Genomic DNA, 17,070 nt, shown 5'->3' on the forward strand with positions numbered 1-17,070 from the left:
CCACCAACAGCAGTTCAGGGGATTAACCCAGAGGCTGCTCCCTGTGTGCAGTTGACCAGCACAGCCAGTGGAGATGTGAAAGGTGAACAAAAGGACTTTGTTCTCCCAGCTGACACACCCACCACTTGCAGGCGATCACTTCCATCACCATGAAAAGGCAGAAGAACCTTATTCAGTCTAAAATCCCTCAAACACCAGAGAAAGGAGGACCTGGTGAGACCAAAATCATGAATCTTCCTGAAAAAGAATTCAAAATAAAAGTCATAAGCATGCTGATGGAGCTACAGAGAACTATGCAAGAGGTAAGGGATGAATTCCAGAGGGAGATTACAGAAATGAAACAAACAATGGATGGATTTAAGAGTAGACTGGATGAGGTGCAAGAGACTGTTAATGGACTAGAAATCAGAGAACAGGAATACAGAGAAGCTGAGGCAGAGAGAGATAAAAGGATCTGAAGGAATGAAAGAATATTAAGAGAACTGTGTGATGAATTCAAACAGAACAATATTTGCATTATAGGGGTACCAGAAGAAGAAGAGAGAAAAAGGGATAGAAAATGTCTTGAAGAAATACTTGCTGAAAACTTCCCCAAGGTGGGGAAGGAAATAGTCTCTCAGACCATGGAAGTCCAGAGATCTCCCAAAACCAGGGACCCAAGGAGGACAACACCAATATATATAATAATTAAAACAGCAAAGATCAAAGACAAGGACAGAGTATTAAAAGCAGTCACAGAGAGAAAAGAGATCACCTACAAAGGAAAACCCATTAGGCTATCATCAGACATCTCAGCAGAAACTTTAAAGGCCAGAAAAGAATGGCATTATATATTCAATGCAGTGAAACAGAAGAATACTGTATCCAGCAAGATTATCATTTAAATTTAAAGGAGGGATTAAACAATTCCCAGATAAGTGAAAGTTGAGGAAATTTACCTCCTACAAACCATCTCCACAGTGTATTTTAAAGGGACTGCTCTAGATGGAAGTGCTCCAAAGGTTAAATATATATCGCCAGAGAAAATAAAACCACAGCAAAGAAAGCAGATCAACGAAATATTAACTAAATGCAAAATAAAATCATCTATCCACAAAATCAGTCAAGGAAAACACAAAAGAGTGCAGAATAAAACACCTAACATATAAAGAATAGAGGAAGAAGAAAAAGAAGGGAGAGAAATAAACAATCATCAGACTGTGTTTATAATAGGGTAATAAATGAGTTAAATTAGATGGTTAGATAGTAAAGAAGCTACCCTTGAACATTTGGTAATCATGACTCCAAAGCCTGTAATGGAAATAAGCACATATCTATCAATAATCACCCTGAATATAAATGGACTGAATGCACCAATCAAAAGACACAGAGTAATAGAATGGATAAAAAAGCAAGACCCATCTATATGCTGCCTACAAGAAACTCACCTCAAACCCAAAGACATTCACCGAGTAAAAGTGAAGGGATGGAAAAAGATATTTCATGCAAACAATAGGGAGAAAAAAGAATGTGTTGCAGTACTTGTATCAGACAAAATAGACTTCAAAACAAAGAAAGTAACAAGAGATAAAGAAGGACATTACATAATGATAAAGGGCTCAGTCCAACAAGAGGATATAACCATTCTAAATATATATGCACCCAACACAGGAGCACTGACATATGGGAAACAAATACTAACAGAATTAAAAGGGGAAATAGAATGTAATATATTCATTCTAGAAGACGTCAACACTCCACTCAGTCCAAAGGACAGATCAAGCAGACAGAAAATGAGTAAGGACACAGAGGCACTGAACAACACACTAGAACAGATGGACCTAACAGACATCTATAGAACTCTACACTCAAAAGCAGCAGAATACACATTCTTCTCAAGTGCACAGGGAACATTCTCCAGAATAGACCACATACTAGGTCACAAAAAAAGCCTCAGTAAATTAAAAAGATTTTAATTATACCAACCAACTTCTCAGATCACAAAGGTGTAAAACTAGAAATAAATTGTACAAAGAAAACAAAAATGCTCACAAACACATGGAGGCTTAACAAAATGCTCCTAAATAATCAATGGATCAATGACTAAATAAAAACAGAGATCAAGCAATACATGGAGACAAATGAAAACAACAGCACAATGCCCCAACTTCTGTGGGACACAGCAAAGCCAGTTCTAAGAGGAAAGTATACACAATCCAGGCCTATTTAAAGGAAGAACAATCCCAAATGAATAGTCTAAAGTCACAATTATTGAAACTGGAAAAAGAAGAACAAATGAGGTCCAAAGTCAGCAGGAGGAGGGACATAATGAAGATCAGAGAAGAAATAAATAAAATTGGGAAGAATAAAACAACTGAAAAAGTTAATGAAACCAAGAGCTGGTTCATTGAGAAAATAAACAAAATAGATAAACCCCTAGCCAGACTTATTAAGAGAAAAAGAGAATCTACATACAGAAACAGAATCAGAAATGAGAAAGAAAAAATCATGATGTACACCACAGAAATGCAAAGAATAATTAGAGAATACTATGAAAATCTATACACTAACAAACTGGATAACCTAGAAGAACTGGACAACTTTCTAGAAAAATACAACCTTCCAAGACTGACAAGGAAGAAACAGAAAATCTAAACAGACCAATCACCAGCAATGAAATTGAGTTGGTAATCAAAAAACTAAGAACAAAACTCCTGGACCAGATGGATTCACCACTGAATTTTATCAGACACTTAGAGAAGACACAATACCCATTATCCTTTAAGTTTTCCAAAAAATAGGAGAGGAGAGAATACTCCCAAACTCATTCCATGAAGCCAGAATCACTCTAATATCAAAACCAGGCAAAGACACCACAAAAAAAGAAAACTACAGACTAATATCCCAGATGAACATAGATGCAAAAATCCTCAACAAAATATTAGCAAGCTGAATTCAAAAATACATCAAGAGGATCATATACCATAATCAAGTGGGATTTATCCCCGGGTTGCAAGGATGGTACAACATTTGAAAATCCTTCAACATCATCCACCAAATCAACAAAAAGAAGGACAAAAGCCACATGATCATCTCCATAGATACTGAAAAAGCATTCAACAAAATTCAACATCCATTCGTGATAAAAACTCTCAACAAAATGGGTATAGAGGGCAAGTACCTCAACAAAATGGAGGCCATATATGACAAACCCACAGCCAACATCATACTTAAAAGTGAGAAGCTGAAAACTTTTCCTCTAAGATCAGGAGCAAGACAAGGATGCCCACTCTCCCCACTGTTATTCAACATAGTACTGGAGGTCCTGGCCACGGCAATCAGACAACACAAACAAATACAAGGAATCCAGATTGGTAAAGAAGAAGTTAAACTGTCAGATGACATGATATTTTACATAAAAAACCCTAAAGACACCACTCCAAAACTACTAGAACTAATATTGGAATTCAGCAAAGTTGCAGGATACAAAATTAACACACAGAAATCTGTGGCTTTCCAATACACTAACAATGAGCTAGCAAAAAGAGAAATCAGGAAAACAATTCCATTCACAATTGCATCAAAAAGAATAAAATACCTAGGCATAAACCTAACCAAGGAAGTGAAAGACCTATACCCTGAAAACTACGAGACACTATTAAGAGAAATTAAAGAGGACACTAACAAATGGAAATTCATCCCATGCTCCTGGCTAGGAAAAATTAATATTGTCAAAATGGCCATCCTGCTTAAAGCAATCTACAAATTCAATGCAATCCCTATCAAAATACCAATAGCATTCTTCAACAAACTGGAGCAAATAGTTCTAAAATTCACATGAAACCACTAAAGACCCTGAATAGCCAAAGCAATCCTGAGAAGGAAGAATAAAATGGGGGAGGATCTCTCTCCCCAATGTCAAGCTCTACTACAAAGCCACAGTAATCAAGACAATTTGGTACTGGCACAAGAATAGACCTACAGACCAGTGGAACAGAATAGAGTCTCCAGACATTAATCCGAACATATATGGCCAATTAATATACAATAAAGGAGCCATGGATATACAATGGGGAAATGACAGCCTCTTCAACAGCTGGTGTTGGCAAAACTGAACAGCTACATGTAAGAGAATGTACCTGGTTTACTGTCTAACCCCATACACAGAAGTAAACTCAAAATGGATAAAAAACCTGAAGGTAAGTCATGAAACCATAAAACTCTTAGACAAAAACATAGGCAAAAATCTCTTGGACATAAACATGAGCAACTTCTTCATGAACATATCTCCCTGGGCAAGGGAAACAAAAGCAAAAATGAACAAGTGAGACTATATCAAACTAAAAAGCTCCTGTATGGCAAAGGACACCATTAGTAGAGAAAAAGACATCCTACAGTATGGGAGAATATATTCATAAATGACATATCCAATAAGGGGTTGGCATCCAAAATATATAAAGAGCTCATGCACCTCAACAAACAAAAAGCAAATAACCCAGTTTAAAAATGGGCAGAGGATCTGAAGAGACCCTTCTTCAAAGAAGAAATTCAGATGGCCAATAGGCACATGAAAAGATGCTCCACATCGCTAATGAGCAGAGAAATGCAAATTAAAACCACAATGAGATATCACCTCATACCAGTTAGGATGGCCACCATCCAAAAGACAAACAACAACAAATATTGGCAAGGATGTGGAGAAAAGGGAACCCTCCTACACTGTCAGTGGGAATATAAATTAGTTCAACCATTGTGGAAAGCAGTATGGAGGTTCCTCAAAAAGCTCAAAATAGAAATACCATTTGACCCAGGAATTCCACTCCTAGGAATTTACCCTAAGAATGCAGTAACCCAGTTTGAAAAAGACATATGCATCCCTATGTTTATCACAGCACTATTTACAATAGGCAAGAAATGGAGGCAACCTAAGCGTCCATCAGTAGATGAATGGATAAAGAAAATGTGGCACATATACACAATGGAATATTATTCAGCCGTAAAAATAGAATGAATCCTACCATTTGCAACAACATGGATGGAGCTAGAGGGTATTATGCTCAGTGAAATAAGCCAGGTGGAGAAAGACAAGTATCAAATGATTTCACTCATCTTTGGAGCATAAGAACAAAGAAAAATCTGAGGGAACAAAACAGCAGCAGACTCACAGAACCCAAGAATGAACTAACAGTTACCAAAGGGAAGGGGACTGGGGAGGATGGTTTGGAAGGGAGGGATAAGGGGGAAAAAGGGGCATTACTATTAGCAAACATAATGTGGGGAGGGTCACAGGGAGGGCTGTACAACACAGAGAAGACAAGTAGTGACTCTATAGCATCTTATCATGCTAATGGACAGGACTCTAACGGGGTATGCAGTGGGGAGTTGATAATGGGGGGAGTCTAGAAACCATATGTTGCTCATGTAATTGTACAGTAATGATAGCAAAGTAAAAAGAAAAAATAAAATTACTAACAACAACAGAAAAGTATGTAGGGCATCTGTTAAGTTGTCCTTTCATCATTTATGCCCTAGTAATCTTAACTCTTGAAACTACATATAACTGGGGGACCCCTTCCAGGAGGGCACCACCATGCACACTATTTGAACCAATGATTCCACACCCAGTAATTTGCCTTGGGCAATGATCAGGGACGTATGTGCAGTCTTAACCTCTTAGGTGCCCCGGCATGTTCATAATAGAAGAAATTTAAAAGCAACCAAGTCAACAGTGAAGAATAAACTGGCTAAAGACATGGACAAGCAAGCCATTGTCCATTGTCCATTGGCCATTGTGTGGCCATTTAAAATTATGTCTTAAATAATTTGAGGTGAGAAGTGCTCATATGGTAACTAAAAGAGGGTCACAACACAGTATGTGTGTGGATCGACCACAAGGCTGGAGAACGCTGTGCAATGTGACATGCTGTTCTGACTTCAAATGTGTGTGTGTTTATAAAGTCACAGAAAAAACTTATCTGTGCGGGGAGCCCTTCTTGGCCTGCCTTCCTCATTCCTGCCTCAACTCATAAGTCAGCCGCTCCCTCCAGCTCTGTGACTTTCTCTGAGGTCCCTGGCAGCGGGGACGGCCCTCCAACCTTAGTCGGCCTATTGGGTCATTCTGTCTCACAGCCCTAAAATAGAGCCTCCCCTTTCCTGGCTCTTGAGCTCTTCTCCTGCCTCAGAGAGGCCTCTTCTCTCTGGTTCCAGCTTCTCAGGGTGCTTAAAATGAATGAAACCAGTCAGGCTCACTTGAAGTCCAGTGGCCTCAACTTGAGTAATTAATAAAGCTGATAACTTTTGCCCCATTTGACTCAATTCCCTGTCTATATATGTGTCATCTGGACTCCTGCAGGGGGAGGGGGGTACTGGTAGAATCCAGTCAAGAAACCCCCACCCTGAACCCAGAACAGTCTAAGGCAGTTTAGGGCCTAGCAGACAGTTAGTAATGTCTGGAGGCATTTTCGATTGTCCCAGCATGGGTGGAGAAGAGGAAGAGTTGCTACTGGCATCTAGGGGGGTAGTGGGTAGGGGCCAGGGGTGCTTCTAAATGCCCCAAATACACAAGGCAGCCTCCACAGCAAAGACTCATCAGGTCTGAATGTTGGAAATGCTGATGTTGAAAAACCCTGCTCTTAAGGATATGTAGAAATGCTGACAGCAATTTGTGTTGTTTTCTACATCTTCACTTTTTTTCTACAGTATCTGTACATTGCATTGGTAATAGGAAAAAAATAAAAGTTACTTCAGATTTTAAGACAAAGTGGCTGTACCACAATTAGGATTTGTCAAATGAAGGAAGGAAGGAGTAACATGGCTTTTGAAAAAGTATAGCCAAGACCATGAATTCTTGGGGCAGGGAGGTCTATATTTTCTACAACTTTGTATTTTAAGTCCCTAGGTCAGTAGCTGCCATGTGGTAGGTGCTGGATAATTGGACAGATGGATGGACGGACGGATGAACGGATGGATGGATGGATGGGACCTGGGTCAACATCGTCAAGAACTTAATGTCTTATAGTAACCATTTCACAATATATACTTGCATCAAATCACCATGTTGTAGACCTTAAACAATGTTATATGTCATTTATATTTCAATAAAACTGGGGAAAAAAAGGAAAAGAAAAGATAAATTGGGTGTATCCTGTCAAAAGTTCAGATGTGGCGACATGTTGGTGAATGTTTATTGAAAGAATAAAAATCTGGTTCCTACCAACAGCTCTGGGCCCTCTTTGGAAACCCTGCTGAAATGCGAATGGTGCCTGAGAGGCAGAGAGGTTGGACTTGATGGAGTCCACTCGTCACCGCACATCACTGGTGATGAAACTCGGCCAGTCAACCTATCCCAAGGGACATAGTGGATTTCATGTTGGCTTATTTTTTTGTTTTTTCTTTTCACATAACTGATGTGAACTTTTAGCTACTGACCCCACTGTATGGGTGGTATGCACTGCATGCCAGGGAACATGTAGTTCTGTCTCCATAGGTTTATTATGGTTGGTCAGTGCTAATTAAAAGGCTCTCTGTGTCTTGTCTTTAGGACTTCTGGACATGGCACCCGCCTTTATTTTTGGCTCTGAACATTTATGTTGCTTCTGTTTTGTTGCCAGATTGCTGTCATACAGCATGTGAGCTAAGGCATCCCAAGAGGCATATTCTGCTCACCTTCCTTCTTATTCCCCAGGACAATTCTGGACCCATGGCAGATCAAGTGCATCCTACAAGAACCAGCAGTGCTGACGTGCGAAGCACCCATGTCCTGCCACCTCCTGAGTGTTGGTATTTTTGACAGTCCTCAATTAGAGCTGTATAGTTAACTTCAGCCTGTCATTTGTGTGGGCTAAGCTGTTTGAAAAGTCCATAAGGGGTGAGCCAGTGGTGGGAGGACCATTTTCCTATAAACAATGATGCAACCTCTGTGTCTGGAGGATACCAGCTGTGGTTTGGTGCTAGAGGCCTTTTGAGGGGACAGAAATACCAGCCCGTCTTCCTTGGCTACACAGCCTACCTCATGCCCCGGACCGATCCTTTTCCATTCCATTATCAGAAGCCACTCAGCAGGCCTCTGGCCCACAAGGATGTCTGGTTCCAGTTTCATTCTATCATTGCTAGTGCTAAAGATGCAACATTTACCCCCAACTAACTATATGGAATAACTTACTCAAGGGGTTTGCTGGGTATGGTTATAAATCCTTGAGGAAACAGCTATGATCTTGGTTTTAGACTACTTAATATTTCACAAAGACCATGTCACAAAACTACTCTAACCATAAGACCATTTCACTGGGAGAATATTTACTCTTATGACTAGGGCCATGGAAGGGAAAACATGGAGACAGTCTAAAAGGAATTAAATCAGAAAGATGAAAATGAAAAAGGGACCAGAAAATCCAGCTTCGTTTTACATGACTTGAAATTTCTATCTGATCTCTCAGTAGATCATTACCAAAACCCTGATATTAGAAAGAAAGCTCTGCCATTCACATGTAACATGATAGTCTGTGCAGAAATTTGCAAGGAATCTACAAAAAAGCTCTACAATAAATAAGTTTATCAAGGTCTCAGGTTACAAATCCAACACGAATAAATCAATCATGTTTCCATATAATAGCAATCAACAATTAGAAAGCAAAAACAATTTGAATGCAATTTACAATAGCTTTGAAAATGATATAATTATGTAGAAATCTAAAAAATATGTGCAGAATCTGTATAAAAATTATAAAGCATTAACAAAAGAAATTAAGGGAGATCTAAATAAATGGGGAAACACCACATGCATGGACCAGAAGACTCAGGATAGTCAAAATGCTAGTTTTCCTCCAAAATGATTCTAAGGATTTGACTAAATTCCAATCCCAATTCCAGTAGGATTTTCTTTTGTAGATATAGTAACACTTTCTAAGAGTCACATGGAAAAAGAACTAAACAACCAAAACAATTTTGAAAAGGAATAATAAATTGTGAGAAAGCACACTATCCAATATTAAGATTTATTATAAAGCCACAGTAATCGTAGTCACCAAAATTTAAAACTTGCTCTATAAAACACAATAGTAAGAGAATGAAAATCAAGCTACAGACTGAGAGAAATATTTGCAGATTACGTACCTGACAATTTATAACCAAATGTATAAATAATTCTCAAAACTCAATAGTATGAAATCAAACAGTCTAATTTTAAAATGGGCCAAAGATTTGAACATGCATTTCTCCAAAGAAGGTATAAAGATGGTAAATAAGCACATGAAGAGAAAACAAAACATAATTAGCCACTAAGGAACTGCAAATTAAAACTGCAATAAAATACTACCATTTACCTATGAGAATGGCAAAAAATGATAATACCAAATGTGAACAGAGACACAGAGGTGCTGAAACTCATACAATGCTGCTGGGAATTCAATATAATAAAGTCATTCTGGGAAACTCTTTGGCAGTTTCTTATAAAATTAAACATATGCTTCTGTATGACTCAACACCCCCTACTCCTGGATATTTTGCTTAGAGAAATGAAAACTTATATTCACACAGAAACATGATCACACATGTGTTAGCAGCTTTATTCATAAGCTCCAAAGACTGGCAATAACCAAGATGTCCTTCAGTGCATGCACAGGTAAACAAACTGTGGTACAACCATATAATGGAATAAATATCATCCAGAATTGAAGAGAGGTCATGCAATAACTGGACACATCTTCAAGGCACTAAGCTGTATAAAAGAAGCCAGTCTCAAAAGGTTAAATATTACATGATCCCATATACAGTATGTTCTTGAAAAGGTGAAACTATAGGAACAAACAATAGAGTAGTGGTTGTGAAGGAATTCTGGGGGTATGAAGCTGTTCTGTATCATGACTGTGGTGATGGTAATTTTTATCTGTATTTGTATTAAAACTCAGAACTGTAGACATGAAAATGCCAATTTTACACTATGTCAAAGAAAGATTTCTTTCATTTAAAATTAGGCTTTGTACAAATATCAAATCATTATGTGTTATATACCTGAAACTAATATAATGCTATATGTTCATTGTATCTCAATAAAAATGAACAGGCTTTGTGTAACCATAGTGCTAGCAAGAGAACTTTTGGTAATGAAAATGTTCCAAATCTACAATACCCAGTCCTGCAGCCACTAGTCACAGATGACTGAAAAGCACTTGAAGTGAGGCAGTGTGAGACACTGATAAAAATTATAAAACATTAATAAAAGAAATCAATGGAGTTCTAAATAAATGGAGAGACATACCATATTCATGAACCAGAAGACTCCATGAATAAAATCCATGAATGAAAACTAATAAAATAAAATTTTTATTTTATTTTATTTCATTAGTTTAAATAGCCACACACAGCTAGAAGCTACTGTCTTGGCTAGTGCGGTTACAGAACACTGGCATTGCAATGGGTTCCAGAGTTATCTAACATGTAGATGCAGAGAACAGGAGTATCTAGATTGATGAGAAATCTTAAATTCATTTCATGTATGCTCATTAATAATGCATTAACTTAGAATTTACAGCAGATTGATATTCCTGGTTAAGGTTTACAGATTTGGGTTAGGATAAGCATCCATTCTCTCAGCATACTACATCTAGTGGAGTGATGAGCAGGTAGGCTGGGCAGGAGCTGGAGGAGTGGAGCAGAAGATACACCAATAAATTCCTATTTAGCAGCAGAAAGCTAGGTATGTCCTTTCTTAATTGTTGTAAGTAATTCAGAGGCAAATCATTACTTGTTGACTTTACTTGGTCAGCTACAATGAGGGGCCATGCTGCCTCTCAGACTTTGATGTTGTACAGTCATTGAACCAGGGTTTTAAAATAATATTTAAGAAAATAAATGGCTCTTTAAAATCCTGCCTCTGATCACCTCTCATTACTCTCCAGACACAGAGAGAGGGGCTCGTTATTTCCCCACCACGTATCTCTGTCCATGGGCTTTAGCTGTCAGTTCACACGGAGTTCCCTTTCCACTGTGAATGTAATATCAGATGTCTTCCGTTCCTTTATTACAGTGTCTCCCAAACATCAATCATCTGAGCACCTCCTTCTTGTTTTTTTGCCATGTCCATCTCCCTCCTGTACTTCTACTTATCTTAATATTTTTAACTTTATTCACTCTCATTTACTTAGTTTATCTTATGTGATAATATCCATGACATGATGGGCTTGGTATGTTGGTTATACTACTGCCAACACATACTAAAGCAAATGAACACATATAAGGAAAAATGCTTAGCCATCCATGCCCTAAAATCAACTGGTATACTGCCAGAGGCACACACACAGCCATTTGGGTGATGTGAATTTTATGGTTGACTCAAGCATCCACACCTCCAGGAAGCTGGGTTGTGCACCCCCTACTGCTTCCCCAGTTTGGCATAAGCCTCAGAAGAGGATTAAAAGACTCTCCAGTGGGAAGGTGACTACCCAGGCTCGGACATTTGGTAGTCCTCCCACAGAGCAGCTGGCCCACTGCTGATTCTGTGGAGCCCCTCTTGCATGTAAAGCTTCCAGTCATATTTTAAGTACTATGTTAAAAACAGGAACGGAGGGCTAAAGACCAGCATACACTTGGGGAATGTCTCCTAACATAAAAGACAGAAATCAAAAAGAGAAATTGAGAAAAAAGGAATGTGAAGGACACAGAGACAATGTAGGGTTGGAAGAAAACTTCAAAAAACCCACCAAAGTTAATATTCCTCATTCGAAAAGAAATGTTGCATCTGTGAGACAAGAATGGACAACTGTGAAAAATAATGGATGAAAGAACCTTTATAAATTAAAGTAGGATGGAAAAAAATCAGTACAAGGTTTAGAAAATTAAGTAAATGAAAACTCTCAGGAAGTAGAACAAATAGAAAAATATTTTTCATAAAGAGTGATGAGATGACAGTCTTGGGGAATCAGTCTAGGAGATCCATGATTCAAATAAAAGTTATTACAGAGACTTAGAGAAGGGAGAAAGAAGGAAATCATCAAAGAAATAATAAAGGAAGATTCTAATTAATCTGCCTTGAGATTGAAAGGCTGTGATGAGTGCTCTGAGGCTCATGAAAATAAAGAGAAGATCCTAAAAACTATCCCAGAAAGACAGAAAGAGGGGAAAAAATGTCACCTACAAAGAATTGGAAATGAAGTTTGCATTGGACAAGTCACAGCAATATGGCTGCTAGAAGACAACAAAGCGATTGAGTTTCAACCAGGAATCTAGATACAGCCAAATTCTAAATTATTGAAAGACAAAGACTGAAGATATTCAGACACATCCCTGAACTGAAAGATAATAATTGCCTCCCATGTGCCCTTTCTTAGGAAACCACCCGTGATACTCGTGGCTGAGTACTTGCACTAGTGCCCTCATGATTTGTCCAACAGTAGTATGACAAGTCTTGGCCACAAATTATGTGCAATGTGAGGGTGATGGTGCATTTGGAGAAGGTAATCCTACAAAGGAAGGGAGTAAGCCAAGAAAGAAGACATGGGAATCCAAAACAGAGCACCCAGAGCGGTCACAGGGTGAGGAAGGAAAACTCCAGGATGAGAACCGTGTGGCTCTAAAGATGCATCAGCACAAGAGAGCAGAGTCAGGCAGGGAGGTCTTCAGAGGAAAAAAGTAGAACAAATAAATTATCTGATATATTTGAGCTTTTGCAAAAGCTATCAATGGACATTGACATCTGATGGGAAAAATTAAGGTAGGACCCAGATAACTCTGCAAGTGAAAAACAGCAAAATAAATCACTGTACAAGAAAGGCAATCAGAATTCCCTACTTGGTTCTGGAGTAAACCATATTTAGCAGTCATAATAATATGAACAGTGACAATTAATTTAGCTAAAAATTGCATTGTAATTATGAGAATAGAGGAAAAGGAAAAGAGGGAGTGTGTAAAGGTATTATGTTCTTATTTAACATAGCAGGAAGTCAACACATGAAGTCTAAAATGATTAAATGCAGAAAGGGTATAAACAAAGGGAGATAAATACCAGAAGAAAGTTGAAAGAGATCAGAGTGGGTCTTGGGCAGCAGGACTCGGGGTAGGAAGGGATAAGACTCCTGCGATTTAGGGGCTTATTATTTAATTTTTAAGTTACGCTCATATACTTTCTGGAAAAAGAAAATCTTTTTAAAAAAGAGAGGAATTACAGTTGCTGGCCTAAAGATCAGAGAGTAAAGATTTAGTTGCTAAGGAGAATCATAAATTGTAGCACAACCAACCTTCTAAAGGCTCCCTTCTGCACACACTACCCCAGAGGACATGACAATATTACACAAGGGAAGAGGAGGAGAGCCATGCCAGAGCTCCACCTTCCCTTTCGGGGAATTCTTGGCTCAGCTCACAATACTGAGTCTTTGTTTCATGGTGTTTGAAGGACTCTACCCTTTTGGAGGTGAGATGTTTATTTTCCATGGCTAGAGTTTCCTACATCCCTACCCGTGATACTCGTGGCTGAGTACTTGCACTAGTGCCCTCATGATTTGTCCAACAGTAGTATGACAAGTCTTGGCCACAAATTATGTGCAATGTGAGGGTGATGGTGCATTTGGAATGCTTTATGGACTGGGTCTGTCTTCTATTTCAACCAGGTGAATGGTTCACGATGTAGCTAGGGATCTGATTGGTGGGGAAATGGCAACTCAGCTACACTTTAACAGCCTCTCTGTGACTCTTTCCGCTTTCCTTTCTCCTAAACTCCCAGTTCTGTTTATCTTGGCCAGGGAGATTCTCTATCCCCACAGAATCCTGTAGAGACCTCACTGTTCCTCACATTGGTGGCAAAATAGCTATGTTGATACCGTGTGCAAATTTGTGCATCACTCAACCACTACTTCTTCTTAAATGATGAGACGTATTAGAATCATCTACTATTATACTAACACACTGTTGGTACTTATTCTCACCCTTCATTCCCACTGGATTTTTGACAGGGAAGCTAAGTGTTGTCTCATAAACCAATCATAAATAAAAAAATAAAGGAAAGTCAGAGAAAGGACAAAATGAGACAAACATCACAAATCCATATCTTGACACCAGGACTTACTGTTGAGATGTTACTATCTTATATAATAAGAGATTTTATGGCTTAAATTCAAGAAGTGAGAATGCAGCAGTTAGAATTCCAGTCATGCCTACAGATTTTCCCAGATTTAACAATCTGCAATATGAGCAACTGTTGTAATGCACAGTCTCTCATTCAGGATAGAAAGATCAGAGAAGGAATCTGTCTTTCTATGCCCAGTCCTTGGGAACTAGTTTTTGGGATTGAGGGAGCTACCAGCAGCCTCATAATCTGTCAGAACTGAGCCTACATCAGCATGACTTTACTATTTGTTCCAGAAAATTCTTGCTAAGTAAGTAACTTTAGTGCCTACTTCAGGACTTCCTGAAAATCTATTTATTTTCAAACAATAGCTACTCAACCAGCCCCCTTTCTAAAGCCAACAGGTTGCTCCAAGGGACAGACCTCCTTGCTTATCAAAGCACAGCATGCTCTAGAACCCTTACCTTTCTGTGTCCAGTAGTCCTAGACTATAAAATCATGAGTTTTGCCCACTTGGTGTACCTGCATTGAAAGGCCTGCCTTAAACCACCCGAAAACAGATCTAAAACTGTATATATATCTGCCCTGACCTTTCCCCTCTAAGCTACTACTCTGACTTTGTCAAGGCAGTGTTCTTACTCCAGTAAGTAATAGTTAACTTTGCTTCATCATCAGTGTCGCTGTGGTCTTTTGGGGGGAGCTGGGAGACAAACACATGCAGATTTTCAACCTTTTTTAGGGGGAGTCACAGCTGCTGCTTTGGCAGTGCTCTGCTAGCCTCTTTTCTAGTTTTTCACTCATTTATTCATTCACTGAAATGTTTTTTGGGAGTTCTACTATCACCCAGAGAACATAAAGAACCTTGCTTTCTTACTTCATGAAGTAAGGAAGAAAGAAACTAATCAACTAATTACACAAATACAATGACTATAAGCTGTGCTAAGTACTATAAGGTGTGGTGCCAAAGAAACATTTAATAATAGGCCTGCTATGAGAAATCTATAAAGGATCAGATCATTGGGACTAAAGTAGGAGAATTTCCAGGTAAGAATCTGAAAACGGAGAAGGAAAATCTTCCAAGCTGAAGGAAAAAATTCACCCCTATTAGGCTAGGAATGCATTAGCATTCTCTTCATTTCTTTATCTTTAGGATCATATAACTACTTTGTTTCCTCTGGCTATTTCTCTTTCACAGAAATGAAGAAGAAAAATATGTTTCAAATAAGAAGAGAACCAAAGAGAAAAGATGACACATTTTCTTATTGTTGAACTCCTTTTTCCCTGAGGTCCTTTAAACCCCTGGTAAGCAGTCACAATAAAAATGGAGGATGAACCACTGTGGAAAACAGGCTGGCAATTTCATACTTATATTCTTAGATAAATATAAAATATGATATAACCTATAATTTTCACTCCTAATTATTTACCCACAAGAAATGAAAACATATCCACACAAAGACTTAGACATGAATATCTTTAGCAGCACTACTCTTAGTAGCCCCAAATTGAAAACAATCCAATGCTCAGGAGTAGAATGGATAACTAAAATTAAAGCATGGCATATTCACTCAATGGAATACTATACAGTAGAGAAAAATGAATGATCTACTGCTATATGGAACAATGTGGATACAGCTCTCAAATATATTTAGAAAGCAGGTGCAAATGAATACATACTGTATTATTCCATTTATATGAAATACTACAAAAGGCACAATTCCTTTTTTTCATAATCAAACATTTTATAATGAAAAAAAATGGACTTGTTTATTTAAATGATGATGAAAGACATCTCTTTCTTATTATTGGAAATACAAATGTAATGCGTTGGTATAGTAGAAAATTCAAAAAATGCTTCACCATCAGTGTCGCTGTGGTCTTTTTGGGGGAGCTGGTAGACAAGCTTGAAGCCTGAAGTAGAGGAGGATTGGCGGCAAATGGGCATTAGGGAAATTTTTGAGTTGATAGATGTGTTAGTTATAGCTTCAGTGTAGTGGCAGTTATGTGGGAGTATGTTTGTCAAAATTCATTGAACTATACACTTGAAATGGGTGTATTTTATCATATGTAAATTTTATCTACATGAAATTGACCTTTTTTAATGAAATAAAAGTAGACATGTGTTTCCACATTAGACTGCTGAATTCTACTCCAATTCAAACCACAGTCACAGTTCCTAACAACCTGATGAGGTAAACTTTATCACCTTTTGGTTAAGAGTCTCAGTTTTAAGGCAATCTTGCTGCAGGGAAAAGAACTATAGCAGGCTAATCCAAGGATTTACTCCGAGTGGAGACATTTTATGGAAAAGAAATGTCTAGATAATTATTGTTGGACTAAATACAAAAAGAAAGAAATATCTAGTTAAAGGTCTTTAGAATCTTTACTGACAGCTGAGAGTCAGCTGGAAGAATGAGTGACTGGCTTGCAAATGTGGTCTCAATCGCATCAGAATCCATCAGAAAATTGCTCATGCAATTTACTAGAAATGCCAATTTCTTCCTATGAGGAGATTGTGTATAATAATTCACAAAAAAGTTTCAGTTCCAAGTAAGAGTTGGTACAGTTTTTTCTTCTAAATAAATTAACTAAAAAAAGAGAAAATGAAAACATTAAAAAATGTTAGCTGTTGTGGAAACAAAACAGCAGACTCACAGACTCTAAGAAGGAACTAGTGGTTACCAAAGGGAAGCAGGGGAAGGGGGATGAGGGAAGGAGAAGGGGATTAAGGGACAGTATGATTAGCACACATAATGTAGGGTGCTCACGGAGAAGACAGTATAGCACAAAGGCAAGTGGTGACTCTATAGCATCTTACTATGCTGATGGACAGTGACTGCAATGGGGTGTGGGGGGGGAACTCGATAACGTGGGTGAATGGGTGAATGTAATAACCACAATGTTGCTCATGTGAAACCTTTATGAGATTGTGTATCAATGATAGTTTAATTTTAAAAAATGTTAGCTGTTGTGATTATTTCTCAGTGATGGGATTGTAAGGGATTTAATTTTCTCTCTTGTTTGCATTTTTAAAATTT

The sequence above is a fragment of the Manis javanica genome, chromosome 5 (genome assembly GCF_040802235.1).
Source record: "Manis javanica isolate MJ-LG chromosome 5, MJ_LKY, whole genome shotgun sequence".
Taxonomy (NCBI): domain Eukaryota; kingdom Metazoa; phylum Chordata; class Mammalia; order Pholidota; family Manidae; genus Manis; species Manis javanica.